Here is a 7,862-nt window from a genome sequence, read left to right as displayed (position 1 = left end):
CTACACCTGTTGTATTCAGCATTTCACTTTAAGGTCTACTACACCTGTTGTATTCAGCATTTCACTGTGAGGTCTACACCTGTTGTATTCAGCATTTCACTGTAAGGTCTACTACACCTGTTGTATTCAGCATTTCACTGTGAGGTCTAATACACCTGTTGTATTCAGCATTTCACTGTGAGGTCTACTACACCTGTTGTATTCAGCATTTCACTGTGAGGTCTACTACACCTGTTGTATTCAGCATTTCACTGTAAGGTCTACTAAACCTGTTGTATTCAGCATTTCACTGTGAGGTCTACTACACCTGTTGTATTCAGCATTTCACTGTAAGGTCTACTAAACCTGTTGTATTCAGCATTTCACTGTGAGGTCTACTACACCTGTTGTATTCAGCATTTCACTGTAAGGTCTACTACAACTGTTGTATTCAGCATTTCACTGTCAGGTCTACTACACCTGTTGTATTCAGCATTTCACTGTGAGGTCTACTACACGTGTTGTATTCAGCATTTCACTGTGAGGTCTGCTACACCTTTTGTATGCAGCATTACACTGTAAGGTCTACTACACCTGTTGTATTCAGCATTTCACTGTGAGGTCTACTACACCTCTTGTATTCAGCATTTCACTGTGAGGTCTACACCTGTTGTATTCAGCATTTCACTGTAAGGTCTACTACACCTGTTGTATTCAGCATTTCACTGTGAGGTCTAGTACACCTGTTGTATTCAGCATTTCACTGTGAGGTCTACTACACCTGTTGTATTCAGCATTTCACTGTGAGGTCTACTACACCTGTTGTATTCAGCATTTCACTGTAAGGTCTACTACACCTGTTGTATTCAGCATTTCACTGTGAGGTCTACACCTGTTGTATTCAGCATTTCACTGTAAGGTCTACTACACCTGTTGTATTCAGCATTTCACTGTGAGGTCTACTACACCTGTTGTATTCAGCATTTCACTGTGAGGTCTACCTACACCTGTTGTATTCAGCATTTCACTGTAAGTTCTACTACACCTGTTGTATTCAGCATTTCACTGTGAGGTCTACTACACCTGTTGTATTCAGCATTTCACTGTAAGGTCTACTACACCTGTTGTATTCAGCATTTCACTGTGAGGTCTACTACACCTGTTGTATTCATCATTTCACTGTGAGGTCTACTACACCTGTTGTATTCAGCATTTCACTGTGAGGTCTACTACACCTGTTGTATTCAGCATTTCACTGTGAGGTCTACTACACCTGTTGTATTCAGCATTTCACTGTAAGGTCTACTACACCTGTTGTATTCAGCATTTCACTGTGAGGTCTACTACACCTGTTGTATTCAGCATTTCACTGTGAGGTCTACTACACCTGTTGTATTCAGCATTTCACTGTGAGGTCTACTACACCTGTTGTATTCAGCATTTCACTGTGAGGTCTACTACACCTGTTGTATTCAGCATTTCACTGTGAGGTCTACTACACCTGTTGTATTCAGCATTTCACTGTGAGGTCTACTACACCTGTTGTATTCAGCATTTCACTGTGAGGTCTACTACACCTGTTGTATTCAGCATTTCACTGTGAGGTCTACTACACCTGTTGTATTCAGCATTTCACTGTGAGGTCTACTACACCTGTTGTATTCAGCATTTCACTGTGAGGTCTGCTACACCTGTTGTATTCAGCATTTCACTGTGAGGTCTACTACACCTGTTGTATTCAGCATTTCACTGTGAGGTCTACTACACCTGTTGTATTCAGCATTTCACTGTAAGGTCTACTACACCTGTTGTATTCAGCATTTCACTGTAAGGTCTACACCTGTTGTATTCAGCATTTCACTGTAAGGTCTACACCTGTTGTATTCAGCATTTCACTGTGAGGTCTACTACACCTGTTGTATTCAGCATTTCACTGTGAGGTCTACTACACCTGTTGAATTCAGTATTTCACTGTGAGGTCTACTACACCTGTTGTATTCAGCATTTCACTGTGAGGTCTACTACACCTGTTGAATTCAGTATTTCACTGTGAGGTCTACTACACCTGTTGTATTCAGCATTTCACTGTAAGGTCTACTACACCTGTTGTATTCAGCATTTCACTGTGAGGTCTAGTACACCTGTTGTATTCAGCATTTCACTGTGAGGTCTACTACACCTGTTGTATTCAGTATTTCACTGTGAGGTCTACACCTGTTGTATTCAGCATTTCACTGTGAGGTCTACTACACCTGTTGTATTCAGCATTTCACTGTGAGGTCTACTACACCTGTTGTATTCAGCATTTCACTGTGAGGTCTACTACACCTGTTGTATTCAGCATTTCACTTTAAGGTCTACTACACCTGTTGTATTCAGCATTTCACTGTGAGGTCTACACCTGTTGTATTCAGCATTTCACTGTAAGGTCTACTACACCTGTTGTATTCAGCATTTCACTGTGAGGTCTAATACACCTGTTGTATTCAGCATTTCACTGTGAGGTCTACTACACCTGTTGTATTCAGCATTTCACTGTAAGGTCTACTACACCTGTTGTATTCAGCATTTCACTGTGAGGTCTACTACACCTGTTGTATTCAGCATTTCACTGTGAGGTCTACCTACACCTGTTGTATTCAGCATTTCACTGTAAGTTCTACTACACCTGTTGTATTCAGCATTTCACTGTGAGGTCTACTACACCTGTTGTATTCAGCATTTCACTGTAAGGTCTACTACACCTGTTGTATTCAGCATTTCACTGTGAGGTCTACTACACCTGTTGTATTCATCATTTCACTGTGAGGTCTACTACACCTGTTGTATTCAGCATTTCACTGTGAGGTCTACTACACCTGTTGTATTCAGCATTTCACTGTGAGGTCTACTACACCTGTTGTATTCAGCATTTCACTGTAAGGTCTACTACACCTGTTGTATTCAGCATTTCACTGTGAGGTCTACTACACCTGTTGTATTCAGCATTTCACTGTGAGGTCTACTACACCTGTTGTATTCAGCATTTCACTGTGAGGTCTACTACACCTGTTGTATTCAGCATTTCACTGTGAGGTCTACTACACCTGTTGTATTCAGCATTTCACTGTGAGGTCTACTACACCTGTTGTATTCAGCATTTCACTGTGAGGTCTACACCTGTTGTATTCAGCATTTCACTGTAAGGTCTACTACACCTGTTGTATTCAGCATTTCACTGTGAGGTCTAGTACACCTGTTGTATTCAGCATTTCACTGTGAGGTCTACTACACCTGTTGTATTCAGTATTTCACTGTGAGGTCTACACCTGTTGTATTCAGCATTTCACTGTGAGGTCTACTACACCTGTTGTATTCAGCATTTCACTGTGAGGTCTACTACACCTGTTGTATTCAGCATTTCACTGTGAGGTCTACTACACCTGTTGTATTCAGCATTTCACTGTGAGGTCTACTACACCTGTTGTATTCAGCATTTCACTGTGAGGTCTGCTACACCTGTTGTATTCAGCATTTCACTGTGAGGTCTACTACACCTGTTGTATTCAGCATTTCACTGTGAGGTCTACTACACCTGTTGTATTCAGCATTTCACTGTAAGGTCTACTACACCTGTTGTATTCAGCATTTCACTGTAAGGTCTACACCTGTTGTATTCAGCATTTCACTGTAAGGTCTACACCTGTTGTATTCAGCATTTCACTGTGAGGTCTACTACACCTGTTGTATTCAGCATTTCACTGTGAGGTCTACTACACCTGTTGAATTCAGTATTTCACTGTGAGGTCTACTACACCTGTTGTATTCAGCATTTCACTGTGAGGTCTACTACACCTGTTGAATTCAGTATTTCACTGTGAGGTCTACTACACCTGTTGTATTCAGCATTTCACTGTAAGGTCTACTACACCTGTTGTATTCAGCATTTCACTGTGAGGTCTAGTACACCTGTTGTATTCAGCATTTCACTGTGAGGTCTACTACACCTGTTGTATTCAGTATTTCACTGTGAGGTCTACACCTGTTGTATTCAGCATTTCACTGTGAGGTCTACTACACCTGTTGTATTCAGCATTTCACTGTGAGGTCTACTACACCTGTTGTATTCAGCATTTCACTGTGAGGTCTACTACACCTGTTGTATTCAGCATTTCACTTTAAGGTCTACTACACCTGTTGTATTCAGCATTTCACTGTGAGGTCTACACCTGTTGTATTCAGCATTTCACTGTAAGGTCTACTACACCTGTTGTATTCAGCATTTCACTGTGAGGTCTACTACACCTGTTGTATTCAGCATTTCACTGTGAGGTCTACTACACCTGTTGTATTCAGCATTTCACTGTGAGGTCTACTACACCTGTTGTATTCAGTATTTCACTGTGAGGTCTACTACACCTGTTGTATTCAGCATTTCACTGTGAGGTCTGCTACACCTGTTGTATTCAGCATTTCACTGTGAGGTCTACTACACCTGTTGTATTCAGCATTTCACTGTGAGGTCTACTACACCTGTTGTATTCAGCATTTCACTGTAAGGTCTACTACACCTGTTGTATTCAGCATTTCACTGTAAGGTCTACACCTGTTGTATTCAGCATTTCACTGTAAGGTCTACACCTGTTGTATTCAGCATTTCACTGTGAGGTCTACTACACCTGTTGTATTCAGCATTTCACTGTGAGGTCTACTACACCTGTTGAATTCAGTATTTCACTGTGAGGTCTACTACACCTGTTGTATTCAGCATTTCACTGTGAGGTCTACTACACCTGTTGAATTCAGTATTTCACTGTGAGGTCTACTACACCTGTTGTATTCAGCATTTCACTGTAAGGTCTACTACACCTGTTGTATTCAGCATTTCACTGTGAGGTCTAGTACACCTGTTGTATTCAGCATTTCACTGTGAGGTCTACTACACCTGTTGTATTCAGTATTTCACTGTGAGGTCTACACCTGTTGTATTCAGCATTTCACTGTGAGGTCTACTACACCTGTTGTATTCAGCATTTCACTGTGAGGTCTACTACACCTGTTGTATTCAGCATTTCACTGTGAGGTCTACTACACCTGTTGTATTCAGCATTTCACTTTAAGGTCTACTACACCTGTTGTATTCAGCATTTCACTGTGAGGTCTACACCTGTTGTATTCAGCATTTCACTGTAAGGTCTACTACACCTGTTGTATTCAGCATTTCACTGTGAGGTCTAATACACCTGTTGTATTCAGCATTTCACTGTGAGGTCTACTACACCTGTTGTATTCAGCATTTCACTGTAAGGTCTACTACACCTGTTGTATTCAGCATTTCACTGTGAGGTCTACTACACCTGTTGTATTCAGCATTTCACTGTGAGGTCTACCTACACCTGTTGTATTCAGCATTTCACTGTAAGTTCTACTACACCTGTTGTATTCAGCATTTCACTGTGAGGTCTACTACACCTGTTGTATTCAGCATTTCACTGTAAGGTCTACTACACCTGTTGTATTCAGCATTTCACTGTGAGGTCTACTACACCTGTTGTATTCATCATTTCACTGTGAGGTCTACTACACCTGTTGTATTCAGCATTTCACTGTGAGGTCTACTACACCTGTTGTATTCAGCATTTCACTGTGAGGTCTACTACACCTGTTGTATTCAGCATTTCACTGTAAGGTCTACTACACCTGTTGTATTCAGCATTTCACTGTGAGGTCTACTACACCTGTTGTATTCAGCATTTCACTGTGAGGTCTACTACACCTGTTGTATTCAGCATTTCACTGTGAGGTCTACACCTGTTGTATTCAGCATTTCACTGTGAGGTCTACTACACCTGTTGTATTCAGCATTTCACTGTGAGGTCTACTACACCTGTTGTATTCAGCATTTCACTGTGAGGTCTACTACACCTGTTGTATTCAGCATTTCACTTTAAGGTCTACTACACCTGTTGTATTCAGCATTTCACTGTGAGGTCTACACCTGTTGTATTCAGCATTTCACTGTAAGGTCTACTACACCTGTTGTATTCAGCATTTCACTGTGAGGTCTAATACACCTGTTGTATTCAGCATTTCACTGTGAGGTCTACTACACCTGTTGTATTCAGCATTTCACTGTAAGGTCTACTACACCTGTTGTATTCAGCATTTCACTGTGAGGTCTACTACACCTGTTGTATTCAGCATTTCACTGTGAGGTCTACCTACACCTGTTGTATTCAGCATTTCACTGTAAGTTCTACTACACCTGTTGTATTCAGCATTTCACTGTGAGGTCTACTACACCTGTTGTATTCAGCATTTCACTGTAAGGTCTACTACACCTGTTGTATTCAGCATTTCACTGTGAGGTCTACTACACCTGTTGTATTCATCATTTCACTGTGAGGTCTACTACACCTGTTGTATTCAGCATTTCACTGTGAGGTCTACTACACCTGTTGTATTCAGCATTTCACTGTGAGGTCTACTACACCTGTTGTATTCAGCATTTCACTGTAAGGTCTACTACACCTGTTGTATTCAGCATTTCACTGTGAGGTCTACTACACCTGTTGTATTCAGCATTTCACTGTGAGGTCTACTACACCTGTTGTATTCAGCATTTCACTGTGAGGTCTACTACACCTGTTGTATTCAGCATTTCACTGTGAGGTCTACTACACCTGTTGTATTCAGCATTTCACTGTGAGGTCTACTACACCTGTTGTATTCAGCATTTCACTGTGAGGTCTACACCTGTTGTATTCGGCATTTCACTGTGAGGTCTACTACACCTGTTGTATTCAGCATTTCACTGTGAGGTCTACTACACCTGTTGTATTCAGCATTTCACTGTGAGGTCTACTACACCTGTTGTATTCAGCATTTCACTGTGAGGTCTGCTACACCTGTTGTATTCAGCATTTCACTGTGAGGTCTACTACACCTGTTGTATTCAGCATTTCACTGTGAGGTCTACTACACCTGTTGTATTCAGCATTTCACTGTAAGGTCTACTACACCTGTTGTATTCAGCATTTCACTGTAAGGTCTACACCTGTTGTATTCAGCATTTCACTGTAAGGTCTACACCTGTTGTATTCAGCATTTCACTGTGAGGTCTACTACACCTGTTGTATTCAGCATTTCACTGTGAGGTCTACTACACCTGTTGAATTCAGTATTTCACTGTGAGGTCTACTACACCTGTTGTATTCAGCATTTCACTGTGAGGTCTACTACACCTGTTGAATTCAGTATTTCACTGTGAGGTCTACTACACCTGTTGTATTCAGCATTTCACTGTAAGGTCTACTACACCTGTTGTATTCAGCATTTCACTGTGAGGTCTACTACACCTGTTGTATTCAGCATTTCACTGTGAGGTCTACTACACCTGTTGAATTCAGTATTTCACTGTGAGGTCTACTACACCTGTTGTATTCAGCATTTCACTGTGAGGTCTACTACACCTGTTGAATTCAGTATTTCACTGTGAGGTCTACTACACCTGTTGTATTCAGCATTTCACTGTAAGGTCTACTACACCTGTTGTATTCAGCATTTCACTGTGAGGTCTACTACACCTGTTGTATTCAGCATTTCACTGTGAGGTCTACTACACCTGTTGAATTCAGTATTTCACTGTGAGGTCTACTACACCTGTTGTATTCAGCATTTCACTGTGAGGTCTACTACACCTGTTGAATTCAGTATTTCACTGTGAGGTCTACTACACCTGTTGTATTCAGCATTTCACTGTAAGGTCTACTACACCTGTTGTATTCAGCATTTCACTGTGAGGTCTACTACACCTGTTGTATTCGGCGCATGTAACAAAGAAAAATGCATTTGATTTAATTTAGCTTTGATAAGATACAACCATCCCAGCTCTGCATATTTTG

Source organism: Salmo salar, chromosome 04, assembly GCF_965601325.2.
Source record: "Salmo salar chromosome 04, fSalSal1, whole genome shotgun sequence".
Taxonomy (NCBI): domain Eukaryota; kingdom Metazoa; phylum Chordata; class Actinopteri; order Salmoniformes; family Salmonidae; genus Salmo; species Salmo salar.
The sequence above is the reverse complement of the archived record's forward strand: the minus strand, read 5'-3'. Positions refer to the sequence as shown.